At 41.9% G+C, this 18,210-nt stretch overlaps 1 protein-coding gene across 3 annotated transcripts in view; it reads left to right on the top strand.

Annotated features, from left to right (window-relative positions):
* Positions 1-3,155: 3,155 nt before the first annotated feature.
* Positions 3,156-18,210, top strand: part of PCBP3 (poly(rC) binding protein 3) — a 277,037-nt gene continuing 261,982 nt past the window's right edge. For all 3 annotated transcript variants that reach the window (XM_063092050.1, XM_063092058.1, XM_063092040.1), the window contains exon 1: positions 3,156-3,282. The gene's annotated coding sequence lies outside the window, so the exon portion shown is untranslated. The remainder of the gene's footprint in view (positions 3,283-18,210) is intronic.

Genomic DNA, 18,210 nt, shown 5'->3' with positions numbered 1-18,210 from the left:
AATAATGCCACTGCCTCTCAACTAACTCTTTGGTGGCAGGGATGTGAGTGACAATCAGGAAGGACAAGCACTTCCTAGGGCTTGATCTGACATCATTCTGAGCAGATGATAATTATAAGGCTCTTTTCCTCCTTGCTCTCTGTACCCTCCAATAAGACACCATGGAGTTATTTATAAATGTGAGCCCCTGGTGCACTGACGGCACAGTGCTGAATGGCATGTGCACAGTGCCATGGAAGGCAGGACGTGCATGGATGTGGAATCCAGTGCTGGAAGGGATGATGCAGGCCTGGCCCAGCTGCAGTGGCCTGGGGAGGGGGTTGCCCTCCTGAAGCCTAGCTCTCAGCAAGCAGAACCAGATTGTCTTGTGTGCCAAGGGCGGGGACATGAGATGAACTGTTTTTTTTTTTTTCTTCCTGGGGTTGGCAGGAACTAGAAATAATTGAAAGTTGTTCGAGTCCAACAAGCTGCCCTGAAAACACTATCATTATTTTCCTAATGACTAATCGTGTCTTTCAGGAGGCCATGAAGGCAGCTGAGAGGCTGCGGCTCCTGGAGAGGACCAGGAAACAGGAGGCTGGCAGCCTGTAATCTAGGGGGCACTAACAGCCCTCTGCCCGGAGCTCCTGCCCCAGCTCTGGCCTCCACAGCAGGGTCCCCAGGTCCCTCTGGCCCCTCTGCCCACAGAGTCAAGGTGATGCTGACAGCAGGGCCACACAGTGGGGATGCTGCAAACCCTGGCAACCCTGGTCTCCAGGCCTTGCTTCCCTGGGTCCTGGTATGGCAGGATGGCCTGCCAGCCGCCATCCCTTCTGGTTCATTTCTCAGCAAGGTCCTGGTCCACAGCGTTGTTTCCCAGCATTCCATGCGCCGACCACTCAGCCAAGCCTCAGCCTTCCTTTCCTACTTCATCCTGCTCCCCACGACCAGAGTGGAGCTTCAAAGCACAATGTCCCTGCTGGAAACATGCCCTTCCTGTTGCTTGGACCCAGCCTCCGTGGATCGACGGTTCAACAACATCCCTTCTCACCCTGGGCCCAGGACTTTTCTTTTTCTTAAGGCTGTTTTGACACCAGTGACATCTGACAAGTGAGAACACATCTCTTCTTTACCCACCCCACCCCCAGATGACTGCTGCCCTGTGTCTGGTGTGGGCAGTCCAGAACTTTCTCTCTGAGTGGATTCCATAGATACGGTGTTTCTGTCACCCTCCCCTGCCTCTGGGAGTCAGAGGGTCTCTCGTAGACACAGATGTGGCTCACAAACTAGGGAGGATTCTAACTCTCCACAAAAAGAGGTTATATGGTGACCTTTGAGGCACTGTGACAGGCAGGAGTGGGCGGGCTTCCAGCCACCCTTCTATCCCTCAAAGGAGGGGGGAATGGGGTATGAACCCCCATCTTTGGAGCACGTTTTTATTGTCACAGGGTCATGATGTCAAAGTGAGCACCATTGGGTCTGATGTGTTTGAGGTCTCAGGGCTGGATGACGAGAGTTCTGCGGCTGAGCTTGAATCCCGCCCGCAGCCTGCCCCTGCCAGCCCTCTGTGCACCCACAAAGGAGCAGGGTTAACAGAGAGGCCATCCAGCTTCCCACAAAATCGCCTGGAAATGACTCCTGCCCTCGGTCTAGGGGCAGACAGTGTGAACAGGGCCACCCAGTGGGGCTATCTGCAGAGGACACGGCCTTGCCCCTAGGCCGGGTCCCACAAGCCCTACTGGGGCCAGCCTGGTTTGCTGGGGCGCTCGGGGCGAAATCCCCACCGTCTTGGAGACTCCAGCGGCTCAGCTGTCCCTTTCCCTCGTCCGGTGGCCCGGGAGTCAGAGGGTCAGGGAGTCGGGGGTCCGGTAGAAGGCGGTGTACCGGGCCCGCCCGGCCCTGCCGCCAACCGGTCACTCTTCGGTGCCCGTACCATCCGATGTGGCACAGGAGGGAGAGTCCTCCGCCAAGAATGGACCACGGCTCACAGACGACACTCGAAAGAGAGCGTAACGTCGCGCAATGCCCGTAATAGAAGCACTACAGCGAAACGCAGCGTAGGAGTACACAGGGTGATGAGACACGAACAACCGGACGTCCTCCCTGTCTTCGGGGACGGACGCAGTCACGGCCCGGGTCGCTGTGGGCAGGCGTGCCTCCCAGGCACCCGAAACGCCCGGCGCGCGCCTGCCGGCGGTACCGGTGTCCGGCGCACGGTGCAGCGCGACAGCGCGCGTGGCGGGAAAGGGGCACCCGGGGACGTGCGAGCTCCGCCGGCGTAGAGGGGGCCGCAGGAGGTCGGGGTCTGCGGAGCGGCCGGGAGGGGATCGCGGCGGGCGGGCACAGCGCCAGGCCGCACAGGGTGCGGGGACCTCGCGCTTAATGACCGCTCAGGGCCCCGCCCGCTCCGGACTCCGCCCGGCCACTGCCCCGCCCCGTCCAGGACTCCTGCCGCGCCCCCCGCACTGCCCCCTGCTGGTGACTGTCTCCTGCCCCGCCCCACGACCCGCTCCCGCCAGTGGCCCGACCGAGGCCACCCCCCCAGATGGTCCGCCCCTTTCCGTGTATGTCCCCGTCCCGGCCAGTGCTCCGCCCCGTCCAGGCATCTACCCTGCTGTTAACACGTGTTCTGCCCCACCCCCACCGTGTCCTCGCCCCGCCCCCGCCAGTGACCCGCCCGAGGCTCCGCCCCCTGGTGGTGACCATATCGTGCCCGTCCCCACCCACTCCTCGCCCCGCCTTGCCCAAACCTATGACCCGCCCGGGGCCCCGCCCCCCGAGGCCCCGCCCCTTTCCCGGATCTGTCCTCGCCCCGGATCTGTCCCCCTCCTTGCCCACTGCACCGCCCCCTATCTGCTTCCAACGGGCAGTCTCTTCCCGGTCCCCGCCCGCCATTGGGCCAGATCTCCCGCCCCGCCCACGGTTTCGGCCCCGCCCCTTCGGCGATAATTGGCTTTTTTCTGGAGCGCTTCCCGGGCTCGGATTGGCGGCGTCGGTCGTCGTTCGGCCGTTTGATTGGTCCGCGGCGCCCGCTCTAGCTCACCCTGCCCTGGGGCGTGGGCGGGGCCGGCGGCTGCAGACCGCGCGGGATTGGCCGACGGCTCAGAGAGGAGGGGCCCGCGCTGCGCGCAGCGCTCGGGCTGGAGCGCCAGGATCCGCTACTGCCGCCTCAGCGCCTCAGACGCGGTGGCCGCCGCTCTGTCGCTTCAGACTTCGCTGCCGCCACCACCGCCGCCACCTCGTCCCCACCCCGCCCGTCCCGTCCTCCTTCTTCCCGTGGGCTCGCCGTCCGCCGCGGGACAGGTGAGTGAGGGGTTCCGGGTCGGGGCCGGCGCCGGGGTCGCGCGCCTGGGTTACCCACACACCCGCGTCCGGGGCTGACGGAGCCCCCGCGAGGGGTCGAAAGACTGGGCGACCCAGCGGGCCTGGCAAACTTCACCAGAGCCTGGCGGGCGAGTCTCGGGTAGGGCGCGGGGGTCCCAGGCGGGGCGCGAAGTCCCAGGCGGGGCGCGAAGTCCCGGGCGGGGCCGGAGTCCAGGCGGGGCACGAAAGTCCCGGGCGGGGTCCCGGCGGGCGCGACCAGCGCGCATTAGCCCGGGGAGCTAGGGGACCCCGCGCTCTCTGAAGGCACAGTCGGGAGGTCCTCGGCCGCTGCGCCTCCCGCCCCCTCTCCACACTCGGAAGGTGTCTGTGGGAAGCCGGAGCGCCTGGGCTTGCCGGCCGGAAACCATCGGCCGCGATCTGGCTCTGGACTTGATAGGCTTCATTGCCACAGCCGCACAGATTTCGTCTCGTGATCGAGAAGGGACTCTGGGGAAAAACCAGAACACCCGCGGCGGCGGGCGGGGGGGCCCCGACAGGTGCAGCCGCCTCCTCCCGAGCCCCACCCCTCGGCGACCCTGCTCAGTCAGGAACAGGTAGCTGGAGCAAGTGCAGGTTCCTCTTTTTGGTCAGTGTATTTTCTTTTATTTTTTTCTGGTGTCAGGCGTGCTCATTATCCCTACAAGTGTTCTGCTAGAAAGTGTGGTTTGATGAAAGTGCTTATTTTTTCTTTTTGCTTGGTGTTTTCCCGTTTTTTCCCTGCTCTGAGGTATATCACTTGCATATGAAATTTGAAAGCCAGGAGTCAGGTCCTCAGTCTTGGGGCTGGAGGTTGGTTGTCCTCCTCACTTCAAGGCAACACGGACTTGCAGGTCTTTTTAGCCTGCGCGTGAGCCAGTAGCTATCTTGGTTGATGAGGACTTGCGGTGTGTGATTCACCGCAAGGAATGTCGGGCAGCAGGGCCTTGCAGAAAGACCTTTGGAGACTAGACTGGGTAACCTACAGGCCCTCCATTTCACATGTATTCCTCTGGCACAGCCCTCACACATCCTCCGAAATTGAACTTGCCTTCAGGGGTATACTATTGCCCCTTTTCTATTCTTTGGACTTACTCAGCTGTGGGTCCCAAAGGAAGTGTGCAAGGTGCTTCCCTATTGAAGGGAACTGACTCCCATTCTCCTCATATACAAGAACACTTTATCATCTTAACATGCCACAGAGATGTTTATTTGTGCCCAAAGAGGAATGTTTGCAGAACAGCAGCACTCTAGGGGGGCCATTGGCAAGATCCAAAAAGACCTTTTTGATGCTCAACATTAGAGGACCTAGAGTAGTTCTGTATGGTATTTTCAGACTTGAAGATCCATCAGAAAACAAGGGGTCTTCAAATACAAGTACTGTCACTAACCGACTGACGTCTTTCACTTTTGAACGGTGTTTTTCACTTGTATGTAGATGCTGCTGTTTATGCAATGCAAGTTCATTACTAGTGTTTTAGAATTTATATAACTTCTTATATTTTCTTAGCCAGTTGATTCTCAATATTGTAAGGTTTTTTAAAAAGTTTGATGGTAAATGTGGTCTTTATAACTAAAAAGGTTGGACACCCTGTCTCAAATTCAGGGCTTTGTAGCTGCTGTTGCCACAGGTGGTGCTGATTAGTGGACCTCAGAACATCACGTTTCCAGGTATTTCTGTTAATACTCAGGGTAGGAGAAAATCCACACAGCTTTTTGTTTACATTTCTAGATATTAATGAGAAAAAATTCAATACATAGGTACATTCTGTTAGCTGTTTTATTTTTTTTAATTTTATTATTATTATTATTATTATTATTATTATTATTATTATTATTATTATTATTATTATTATTATTATTATTTGTCTTTTTTGTGACCGGCTTCACCGTGCACCGGCCATCCCTGTATAAGATCCGAACCCGCGCACTCTCCCGAGTGCGCTACGGGGTCGGCCCCTGTTAGCTGTTTTAATGAACGTATCCTTTTTCTTTTTGTTTGAGGGAGGCTGAGAGCATGTGGCATTTATAAATTTGTGAGGTCCTTGAAACAATCTAAGCCATTCAAGCTTGGATTCTGTGTATCAGTTTTAATGATTTCAGTTCCTGTACTTGTAGGCATGTGTCAATGGCCTTCCCATTTTCACAGAAGTCTCAGGGCTTTATTGTAAATATGATCACTGAAGTAGATTTTGGTAGATGGAAGTTGCACATCCCCTTGATGAGGAAGAGTGGTTCCTTGGGCCATAACAAAGAAAAATACCTGGTCATGTATTAGAATTGCCCCAACTTACACAATAGAATGAATGTTGTAGATTTGGGGGCAGCTCTCATGTCTGAGCTCTCAGCACTGGTGGCAAGGATTCTCACAGACAAGTGGTGAGTCCACTGTCCATGGTACTGAATCGGTGTCATCTATTCCCGTCGTTGTTGTTGTTTTTCCTTTGCCTCAAGCTTCCGTTCCAGTGTGAGAGTGGTTTTTGGAGTATGTTTCAATATTAACTTAAGATTTTGCATTATTAAAGAAAAGTTGAACAGGGAAATTCTGTTGAACCTGAATGGGAGCATGCCTTTAAAACACTCAAGCTATATTATTGTCTCTTTTAAAAAGTGGATAATTGTGCTGACGCAACATTCCCTTCCCCTTGCTTAGTCTTTCTTCTCTTCAGGTGGGAGTATGGACATGAAGTAACAAACCACTGAAATTAAATGAGACCCTGTTTTCTTAACATTCACCCTTTAAAAATTACCCTTTATTACAATATATACATATATCTGTATGTAGGAGCAATTTGTCCCTAAACAGATTTGATTACAGCACCCTCACACTCTTTGGCATGGTGTTTCCCAGCCTTTCCTGGAGAGGGGTTGGAGCTTTCCTGGAAGGAGTCTGAGTATGTGGTGGGTTGTTGAGTGGTTGCCAGGCATTCCTGTTGTGTTAGAGCAACACCTACTATCTCTTCTATAATTTTGAGGACATCTTTGTAAATCATTTAAAATAAATCCTTTATTTCTCTTAAGGTTAATTTTGTCAGTTGCTTTAGAATTGCCCCACAAGTTAGCAATAAAAAATAATGACGAGTGTCGATTGTGGTACAAAGATTCTTCCAAGTGATAGTAAATCGTGCATCAAGCTAAGCAGTGGATTGTTAAGGTGTTTTTTGTTATGGTAATCTGAACTAGTTTTTTGGCCCATTTGCTGTATACTTAATCAAGTTGATGTCTCTTTTGTTGAGGGGAATTAAGGGAAGCTTCCTTCTGCCTAATCCAAGCTTCTCTGAGTGCCTATACTTTGCCAAACCCTGTGCCATGACCTGGGAATCCACAGGGGAATGAGACAGAGTTCTCATCATTGAAGGGCTCTCCAGTTTGGACTGAGAAAGGAACAGCTAAACAGATGGTTACAGGGAGCAACGCTCAGGGCTGCAGTTGGGATACATAGAAAGCCCGGTAAATGTGTTGAGTTCATTTAGGCTGAAAATCAGCGAAAGCTTCAGAAGGGAGGTGGCTTTTGGGCTGAGCTCTAGAGGATGATTTGTAATTGTTTGGGCACAGATGAGTATAAATTGATTAGAAAAAGGCCAGAAGGTTGGTATAACTGGAGAACAGAGTGTGTGGTGGTGCAGAGGTTGAAGTTATGGGGAAGCATTGTGAAGGAGTTAGGACTTTGCTGGAGGTGTGTGTTTGGGGGTGTGTGTTGCGAAATGGTTGGGACTCTGGAGGATGGTGTGGGGGAGTTGTGTGATAGGTAGAATGATGGCTTCCCAAATCTGTCCATGTCCTAATCCCCGGAACCTGTGAATAGATTTAGTTATATGGCAATAGAAGTTAAGGTAGCAGATGGAATGATAATTTTAAAATAGGAAGATTGTCTTGGGCTATCTGGGTGGGCTCAAAGTAATCACAGGGTGCTTACATATGAAAGAGGGAGGCAGAAGAGTCAGCGTCAGGGATGTGAGGTCAGAAGAATTCTAGCTGCCATTCGGGCTTTGAAGGTGGAAGGGGGTCATGAGCCAAGGATTGCAGCAGCCTCTGGAAAGGTAAGAAAATGGATTCTCCCCTACAGCCTCCAGAAAGGAATGCAGTCCGTGATTCTAGCCCAGTGAGACCCATATCCAACTAATGACCTTCAGAACTGTAGGATAATGTTTGTTGTGTTAAGACACTAAGTTTGTAGAAATTTTTCACAGCAGCAATAAGAAACTGATACAGGTTGGACTCTGCTCTAGGCCATCTTAGCTGGCAAAGTTTAAGGAGGAAATAGCATGATCGGATTGGCTTTAGAAGATAAAATAATCCAGCTGCTCTTTGGGGGGTGTTTGCCCCAGGTGAATGTGGTTCTAAGCCTGAGTTTCACCTGAGCAAGACTGACATCTGTTATCTGGCCTAAATATCATTTTCATCCTCTTCCCAGCAGCCTGCGAATTGCCATGTCCCACTGAGTCACCTTCCCTCTGTGCTGGGCACTTGGAAGAAAGTAGACCAGGCATATGCCTACAGCTGGGATTGTGGAGTCACAGGCTAGGCCCAGTTCCAACCTCATAGCTGTTGTCAAATTACTTTCTAAAGATTTATTTCTTCATGTCCTCACTAACCCTTTGTATCTTCAGATGTTTTAATTGTTGTAAATTAGGTAGATATGAAATATCTCACTGTTTTAATTTGCATTTCCTTGGCTAGTGAGTTTGAGGATTTTCTATTCACTTTTTGGCTACTTGAGTTTTCTTTCCTATCAATTGTTTTCTTTATTATTTGTCCATTTATTGTGTGGGTTGTCCTTTTTATAGCTTTTTAGAAGTTTTTATATATTCGGGATTCTATTTGTGTACTATTCTTTGTCTTTTTAAAAATGCTGTTTTGATGAACAGATGTTTAATTTTAACATAGCCAAATTTATTAATCTTTTCCTATGGTTTCTGGTTTTTGAGTCTTAAGAAATCTTGTATTCCAAGGTTGTAAGATATTCTCCTCTTTAAAAAAAAAAAGCTTAAATGTTTGCTTTTCATATTCTACTTGAAACTTATGTTCGTGTTGGGTATGAGGTAGATATCCAATTTTAGAATTCTTCCAAAATGCAGGGCCAGTCGTGGCACTGCCATTTGTTGGGCACCGTCTCTTCTCCAGTGACTTGCAGTGCTTCCTTCAAAATACATCACATTTCACAAATGTGTGCCTCAGTTTCTGGTCTCTCCATGTATATAATGATAATTTTTCTTTTCCTAGTCCTTAAGTCTTCCATTTTTTTTGGTCTTATTTCCTCTGCTTGGACCACTAGACAAAGTTGCACAGAAATTGTGATTATCCCTGTATTGTTTTTCACTTTAAAGGGAATGGCGTTAAAGCCTTCATTGTGAATTTTGCCATTGTTTTTTGGTAGATTCCTTTGATTAGGTTAAGGATGGTCTCATCTACTAATAGTTTGGTAAAATCTTGTTTAAAAAATTATGAATAGAGTTTGAATTTTACCAAATAGTTTTCTGTATTTATTTAGATAATTTTCTCTTTATCTTATTTTAATCTTTTAATTTTAAACCATCATTGATTCCCTGGGATAAACTGTACTTTGTCATGATGTACTACATTAAAAAATATTGTTGGATCCAATATGTTAATATTTCATTTAGGATTATTTTGGCATATATATTCATAAAAGGTGTTGACCAATGATAATCTTTTCTTGTATTGCTTTTATTCAGATTTGGTATCGAGGTTATGCTTCATCATCCTGTAATAGTTTCTGAAAGAAAGGGATTTTTTTCCCTCCTTGGAAATTTGGCAAATTACTTCTTGAATGGTATGGATCTGGACCCTTTTAGAATATGGAGACTCTTGCACTAGCAATTATATTGCTTTGGAAGGGTCACTGGTCTGTTCTGCTCACATTTTTATTGGCTATAAGGTGTTATTCTGGCCACACCTAATGTCAAATGGGACAGGGAGGAATTGTCCATGTCCTGGAAGTATAGGAAAACTGAATACTGGTAAATATTACTAATATTTACCCCACTATGGAAGCTAATTGGCGTCAATGCTGCAGAGTTAGCCAAAACTTCCGTAGGTCTTGTTCATAGTTTTTCAAGTTGGTGGTCATCAAGGGACCAGTAGAATGTGAAGCTAGATATCACATATGATTTGTGTTTGTTGTCAATAAACCATCCTACTCACTCCCTCCAAAACTCACCTTAGGAATTTCTGCCTCTCTCCTTCTTATTTCAGAGGAAATGGCTCCCTTTCTGATTCCTTCTCATTAGTCTAAATCTTAACCATCCTTTGAGGCCCACCTCCCTACTGAAATTATCTGTGTTAACTCTGACCCATGGTGAACTCTCTCTTCACTTCTTCCTACAGTACCATCTTGCCTCAGCAGTGCAGAGAACAGGATTTGGTTTTGTTTATGGGTGGTCAGTTGATCAGAAGTCTTCAGACCCAAGAACTAGCTTCCTTCCTTTGCCTGGGCGCTGTGCTGGGAGGCTAGATATAGTGGACAGAGTATATTAAGGTGGCCCTGTCATGATCCCCACCTTTTTGTATTCTTGCCCTTGTATAATCCCCTCCTACTGAGTGTGAGTGGAACTGTGACTTACTTCTAACCAATAGAATGTGACAAAGGTGATGCAGCGTCACTTCCATGATTATGTTACATTGTATAAAATTCCATTTTACTGGAAGACTTTATGTAGAGACTGTCTTTGGGGGCTTGATGAAATAAAAGGGCTATGTGGGGAAAACCCACATGGCAAGGAACTGGGGATGGCCTCTAGAAGCTGAGGGTAGCCTCCAGGAATAGCCAGTAGGAAGCAGGGGACACTCAGTCCTACAGTGCAAGGAAACAAATTCTGCCAATAACCTGAATGAGCTTGGAAGCAGATTATTCCCCAGTCAAGCTTCAGGTGAGAACATAGTCTGGCCAGCATCTTGATTGCAGCTTTGTGAGACCCTAAGCAGAGGACCCAGATAAGCCTGCTCAGATACCTGACTGATAGAAACTGAGATAGTAAATGTTAAGTGTGTGATAGTTTGTTATGCAGCAGTAGAAAACTAATGTACCAGCTCTCTACTGACCTCCCAGTTACCCTCACTGGAAGTGGATTTGAGTTGATGAAGGGTGTTTGAATTTATTTGAAGTAATCAGTTCATTATTTTTTTTTAAAACTTTTTCTATTTGTACAAGTAATACAAATATTTTGTGTAGAAAAATTGGAGCAAACAGAAATGTATAAAGGAGAAGATAAAATTATCAATAATCTCACCACACAAGGATATCCAATATTTTTCCCTACTTATAATTATATGTATGATATGCAAATTCTAAAGTTGGGATTCATTTCATAATGTTTTATGAACAATTTTTCCTTTTACTAGATTGTGAGCATTTCTTTTTGTCATAATGTGTTCTTATAAAATATGATTTTGAATGGCTGCATAGTATTCCAATGGTGTCCTGATTTATTGAATTACTTCCCTGTAGCTGGACATTTATGTTGCTTTAAAATATTTACCATCAAAAATAGTGCTTTGATAAATATCCTATACAAAACTCATTGTGTGTATTGCTGATTACTTTTGAAGGATAAATTTTTGAAGGCAGAACTGTTAGGTCAAAGCTTGTAAATGTTTTTAAGCCTTTTGATACTTAACTATCCAGCTTCCAACATTTCAAAAAAGTAATATAAAACTTAGATGTCTGTTTCTGTAACTCACTGGGTTGATAAGACAGAACTATTGATTTTTGAGCACTTAGGTTTCTGTTTTTTTAACCCTGTTTGCAAAGTGCTTTTAAATTATTCATTAAAGCACAATATGGATTCTATTTATAGACACATTTGTGTATGAGATTGCTCCCTTAATGTTTGGGAAAAAGCCTATGAATTGCTGTTATCACATCTCTATCTTTGTAAATCCTTTTCTACTCCTATCCATCCCTTCTTTGTTCTCGGTCAACCAGATAGAGACACTAAGACACATGAGGCCTTGTAGATTTATATTACTCAGAAAAAATGGCGGTTCTGAGGCAAACCTTTTGTTCCTCGCCATTTATTAACTACTTGACCTCATAAAGATGAGAGTTCAGCAGAATATTAATTATTAATCCAAAAATATTTTTCCTGATTTCTAAAGTAATGGGTGTTTATTTAGAAATTTTCTATAATAAAGATTAGCATAAAAAGCAGAATAAAAGTCTTTATAACTCTACTACCCACAGATGACCACTGTATAAACATAACTTGGTCATGCCAGCTTATTCTCATATGGCAGGATTCTGATGACTAATATTTTGTTTGGGATTTTTATATTCTTGTCTATGAATGAAATTGGCCCATGATTTTTTTTACTTGTAGCTATTCTTTTTCTAATCTGAGATGAATACTTAATTTCTTAATTAACAGCTTTTCTTTTTTCTAATATGTGCATTTAAGGTGATATATTTCCTTTAAATAACACTTCAATTGTATATACAAAGTTTGATTTGAGATATTTCCATTATTGTTTAATATATTTTCTAATTCCTATTATGATTTTTTCTGTGATTTGTAGGAAGTTAGAAGAATATTTTAAAATTTCCAAACATATTTTCATATTTTATTCTGCAGCATAATCACATTGCCCAAAGATCTTGTTTTCTTTGGTTTTAATCCTTTGAAATTTGCTGATATGCCATATAGCCAAGAATATGGTCTATAAGTTTTCTTAGATGTTTCTATGTGCTTGAAATGAGTTGAGTTCAATATAGTATATATTTTATTTAGCTAAGTTGATAAGTATATTACTAGCACCTCTTTTCTTAGTAGATTTTGCCTCGTTCTAGTATCCATTATTAAGATAATTACACAATTTCATTATGGTTATGGATTTGTCTTATTTTTCCTTGTAGTTCTGTCAACTTTTATTTATATATTTTGAGACCATGTTATTACAGGTATGCAAATTTAAAATTGTTTTGCCTTTCTGATGAAAAAAAGTGTTTAATTATTGTGAGTGGTCCTCTTTATCTCTAGTAATTAATCTTTGCCTTTATGGTATAATATGTTCGATGTTAATTTAATATAGCCATACTAGATTTTTTAGGCTCATATTTACATGTCTTTTGTTTAGATGATTTTTAAAATCATTTTACTTTCAACCTTGTTATAGTCTTATACTTTAGATATGTCTTTTGCAAAGAGTATAGTTATATTTTTTCATCAAATCTGACAGTCTTTGTCTTTTAATTGGAACATTTAATTCATTAACATTAAATGTAATTACTGATCTATTTGGGTTTAAATCCACAATATTACGTATTTCTCTTGTCCCACATTTTCTATGTTTTCTTGCATTATTTTAAATTGATATTGTGATTTTTTGAAAATTATTCCATTTTTCCACTCTCTCCAGCAGATTGGAGGTTGTGTCCTATTTTTCTTTCTTTTAGAGATTGTCATGCAAATTAGATAATGTGTTATTAACTTATTCAGATAATACAGTTATACCTTTACCTTCTTCCTGGACAATGCAGAAATCATAGTTTCTTAGAGTACTTGAATTCCATCCTCTCCAGATTCATATGTGATTGTTATAGTGTATTTTAATTCTGTAAGTTCTTTTCAAACTCAGTAAACTAATATTAATATTAACAGTATTGTTATTTTACCAGTATTGGTGTTAACACTATTATTACTGTTAATACTGACAGTATTATATTAACAGTAATATTAACAGTCAATGTTCATTTAGATTTATTCACATATTCTTTATTGGCTCTTCATTGCCTCTGACATTTCTGACTTTCATTCTGGGATTGTTTCTATTCTGCCCAAAGAACCTTCTTCAGAAATGCCTTTATTGCAGGTTAGCTGGCGATACGTACTCCATATTTTTTTTCTGAAGATATTTTTATTTCACCTTTAAAAATTTTTTTGGTTAAGAAATTTTAGGGATATAATCACATATCATAAAATTCACCTTTTTAAAATTTACAATACAGTTGTTTTTGATGTATTTACAATGTTGTGCAGCCATTATTACTACCTAATTTCAGAACACTTTCGTCACGTTAAAAAGTAACCTCATGTGTTTACAGTAACTCCCTGTTTCTCCCTCCTCCTAGTCCTTGGGAACCTTTAATGTACTATCTGTCTCTAAGGATTTGCTATTCTGGACATTTAATAGGAATGGAATCATACCATATGTGGCCTTTTGTGTCTGATTTCTTTCACTTAGCATAATATTTTCAAGTTTCATCTGTGTTGTAGTGTGTGTCAGTACTCCATTCCTTTTTATGGCAGAATAATAGTCCATTGTATGGATATCTGATATTTTGTTTATCTATTTATCAGTAGGTGAACATTTGGGTTGTTTTCATTTTTTTGGCTACTATGAACAGCGTGTTGTGAACAGTAATGGTACAGTTTTTGTATGAATATATGTTTTCAGTTCTCTTGGGTTTATACCCAGCAGTAGTCATACATACTACTCTGTTTAACTTTTTGAGTAACTGCCAAACTTTTCTAAAGATGCTACTCTATTTTACTTTCCCACCAGCAATGTATGAGGGTTTCAATTTCTCCACATCCTCTCCAACACTTGTTATTTTCCAGTTTTGTTTTTTTAATTATTATAGCCATCCTAGTGGGTGGGAAGTGGTATCTCATTGAGGTATTGATTGGTATTTCCCTAATGACTGATGATGTTGAGCTTCATATACTGATGATGAGTTTCATGTACTTATTGGCCATTTATAGGTATTTTCTTTGGAGAAATGACTATTCAGATCCTTTGTCCATTTAAAAGTTGTTTGCCTTTTTATTGTTGAGTTGTAAGAGTCATTATATATTCTGTACACTAGTCCTTTATCAGATATATGGTTTGCAAATATTCCCCCTCCAACTGTGAGTAGTCTTTTTACCTTCTTGATAGTGTCCTTTGATGTACAAAAAAGTTTTGATTTTGATGAAGTCCAGTTTACCTGTTTTTTTTCTTTGGTTGCTTGTGCTTTAAGTGTCATATTTGAGACAACATTGCCTAATCCTAGGTCACAAAGATTTACCTCTCTGTTTTATTCTAAGAGTTTTATAGTTTTAGCTCTTAAATTTAGGTCTTTGATGCATTTCAAGTTAAGTTTTATATATGGTGTGAGGGAGGAGTTTAACTTCATTCTTCTGCATGTGGCTATCTGGTTGTCCTTGTGCTAGTTGTAGAAAAGACTACAGGTATTTCTCCACTGAACAGTCTTAGCATCTTTTTCAAAAATCAGTTGACCATAAAATATAGGTTTATTTCTGGACTCTCAGTTCTATTCCTTTGACACATATGTCTATCTTTATGCCAGCACTTCACAGTCTTGATTACTATAGCTTTGTAGAAGGTTAAAATTGGGAAGTATGAATCCTTCAACTATGTTCTTATTTAAGTTTGTTGTGGCTATTTGTGGTCCTTTGCTAATCCTAAATCGTATGATTTTTAGGATTAGCTTGTCAATTTCTACAAAAAAGGCAGCTGGAATTTTGATAGGGATTGCATTGAATCTATAGATCAATTTGGGGAGTTTTGCCATTTTAACAATATTAAGTTTCCCAATCCATGAGCATGGGACTAATTTACTGTTATAGTTTTTTAGTGGATGCCTGAGGATTTTCTATGTACAAGATTATGTCATCTGCAGATATAGATACTTAAATTTTTTTCTTTCTAATTTGGATGCTTTTATTTATTTATTTTTCTTGCATAATTGCCCCAGTTATAACTGTCAGCACAATGCTGAATTGTTCTGGTAAGGGTGGGCATTCTTGTCTTGTTCCTAATCTTAGGGGAAAGGCTGAAAGCTTTTTTAAGTATGTTATCAGCTATGGGTTTTTGTAGATATGCTTATATTAGGTTGAGGAAGTTTCCCTCTATGAGGGTACTTCAGAAAGTTTACGGAAAAATAGAATTATGAACTTTATGAAGACCTCTCATATTCCTATTTTGTTAAGTGTTTTTATTACTAAAAGGTGTTGGGTGTTGTCAGATCCTTTTTCTGCATTTATTGACATACTATGTGGTTTTTATCCTTTATTCTATTAATGTCGTGTAGTAAATTGATGAATTTTTGTATGTTGGACCGATCTTGCATTCTTTGAATAAATCCCTCTTGGTCATGGTATATATAATCCTTTTAGCAAATTGAAGAAGTTGGTTTGCTACTGTTTTCTTGAGGATTTTTATGTTTGTATTCTTAAGGCCTGATGGTCTGTAGTTGTCTTGTGATATCTTTGTCTGGTTTTGGTATCAGGTTAACACTGGCCTCATAGAATGAGGTGGGCATTGTCCTTTTCTATTTCTTGGAAGAGTTTTTGAAGGATTGGTGTTAATTCTTTTTTGAATGTTTAGTAGAATTCAATAGTGAAGCCATTTTGTTCTAGACTTTTCCTTGTGGGAAGTTTTTCGATTACTAACTCAATGCCTTTATGTACTTGTTTTTAGGTTTATTCAGATTTGCTATTTCTTCTTGAGTTAGTTTTGATAGTTTGTGTCTTTCTATTAACTTGTCCTTTTCACCTAGGTTATCTAGTTTGTTGGTAAATAATTGTTGATAGTATTAATTTATAATCCTTTTATTTCTGTAAGATTGATAGTTTTATTTCTGATTTTAGTAAGTTGAGTCTTCTGTCTTTTTCTCTTGGTCAATCTAGATAAAGGTTTGTTAATTTTTTTGGTCTTTTCGAAGAATCAACTTTGGTTTCATTGTTTTGTCTCTATTTTCTATTTCATTTTTTTGGGGGGTGGCAACAAAATTCAGCCATCATACAAGATACAGGGAAAGTATGAAATTCTTTTCATTTTAATTAATTAATATATTTTTTATTGGTTATGAATATTCATGAGATACAAAGCTGATTGTCACCCCTCATTCACAAGATGTGAAGGCCAGATCCATACTGGCAGCATACCCATTGCAGTTGTACCCCATGTCCCCCACTCAATTATCCTCAACCTCTGTTCCCATCTCCCTTCCCCCACTCCACTTTGTATCCCTAGATATGCTCTCTCCCTCTGCAAGTCCAACGCATCACTGTGGTCTTTCTTTACTTCCTTCTTTCTCTCTTAGCTCCCACTTATGAGTGAGTACATGCAGTATTTATCCCTCTGTGCTTTGCTTATTTCACTCAACATAAGTTTCTCCAAGCTCATCCATGTTGTTGCATATAGGAGAATTTCATTCTTTTTTATGGCAGAGTAGTATTCCACGGTGTATATATATCACAGTTTTCTTATCCAATCGTCCATCGATGGACATTTAGGTTGGTTCCATATCTTGGCTATTGTAAACAGAGCTGTGATGAACATGGGAGTGCAGGTATCACTTCAACATGATGATTTCCATTCTTTTGGGTATATACCCAGAAGTGGGATTGCTGGATTGTGTGGAAGATCAGTCTGTAGTTGTTTGAGAAACCTCCATACTGTTTTCCATAGTGGTTGTACTAATTTACAGTCCCACCAACAGTGCAGGAGCCTTCACTTCTCTCTACACCATAGCCAGCATTTGTTATTCACCTTCTTTTTGATTATAGCCAGTCTAACTGGGGTGAAGTGATATCTCAATGTGGCTTTAATTTGCATTTCCGTGATGACTAATGATGTTGAATATTTTTTCATGTACCTGTTGGTCATTTGTATGCCTTCCTTTGAAAAATGTCTTTTCAGCTCCTTTGCCCATTTTTTAATTGAGCTATTTGTTTTTTTACTGTGTAATTGCTTGAGTTCCTTGTATATTATGCATATTAATCCTTTGTCAGATGCATAGTTAGCAAAAATTTTCTCCCACTCTGTAGGTTGTTGTTTCACTGTGTTGATTGTTTTCTTAGCTTTTTAGTTTGATATACTCCCATTTGTTTATTTTTTCTTTTGTTGCTTGTGTTTTAGGGCTCATGTTCATAAAGTCTGTGCCCAAGCCTAGTTCTTGAAGTGTTTCACCTGTATTTTCCCTTAGTAATTTTACAGTTTCAGGTCTTATACTTAAGTCTTTAATCCATTTTGAGTTGATTTTAGTATATGGTGAGAGGTGCATATCTAGTTTCATTCTTCTGCATATGGATATCCAATTTTCCCATCACCACTTATTGAACAGGCAGTCCTTTACCCAATGTAGATTTTTTTGCCTTTGTCCAATATCGGATGGTTGTAAGCCTGAGAGGTGATTTCTAGTTTCTCAGTTCTGCTCCACTGGTCTTATTATGCCAGTACCATGCTGTTTTGGTTACTATAGCTTTGTAGTACAATTTGGGGTCAAGTCGTGTTATGCCTTTGGCTTTATTTTTTTTTTATCAGGATTGCTTTGGCTATTTGGGGTCTTTTGTTGTTCCATATGAATGTTAAGATTGTTTTTTCCATTTCTGTGAAGAATGTCATTGGTATTTTGGTGGGAATTGCACTGAATCTGTAGATCACTTTGGGTAGTATAGACATTTTCACAATGTTAATTCTTCCAATCCAAGAGCATGGAATATCTTTTCATCTTTTTGTGTCTTCTTTAATTTCGTTCAGTAGTGGTTTGTAGTTCTCACTGTAGAGAGCTTTCACCTCCTTGGTTAAATTGACCCCTAGGTATTTTTTTTTTCATGATAATTGTAAATGGGCTTACTTTTTTTTATTTCTCTTTCTGTTAGTTCATTATTTGAGTATATAAATGCAACTGATTTGGGGGCATTTATTTTGTTTGTATCAGTAATAATGTTAATTAAATTATTAACCCAGCTCTAGGAGTTTTTTGATAGAGTCTTTAGGTTTTTCTATATATAGTATCATCTCATCTGCAAATAGGGACAGTTTGACTTCATCTTTTCCAAGCTGGATGCCCTTTATTTCTTTTTCTTGCATGATTGCTCTGGATAGTACCTCCAGTACTATGTTAAATAGAAGTGGGGTGAGTGG

This window comes from Cynocephalus volans, chromosome 1 (assembly GCF_027409185.1).
Source record: "Cynocephalus volans isolate mCynVol1 chromosome 1, mCynVol1.pri, whole genome shotgun sequence".
Lineage (NCBI taxonomy): Eukaryota > Metazoa > Chordata > Mammalia > Dermoptera > Cynocephalidae > Cynocephalus > Cynocephalus volans.
This window is presented reverse-complemented; position numbering and strand designations above follow the sequence as displayed.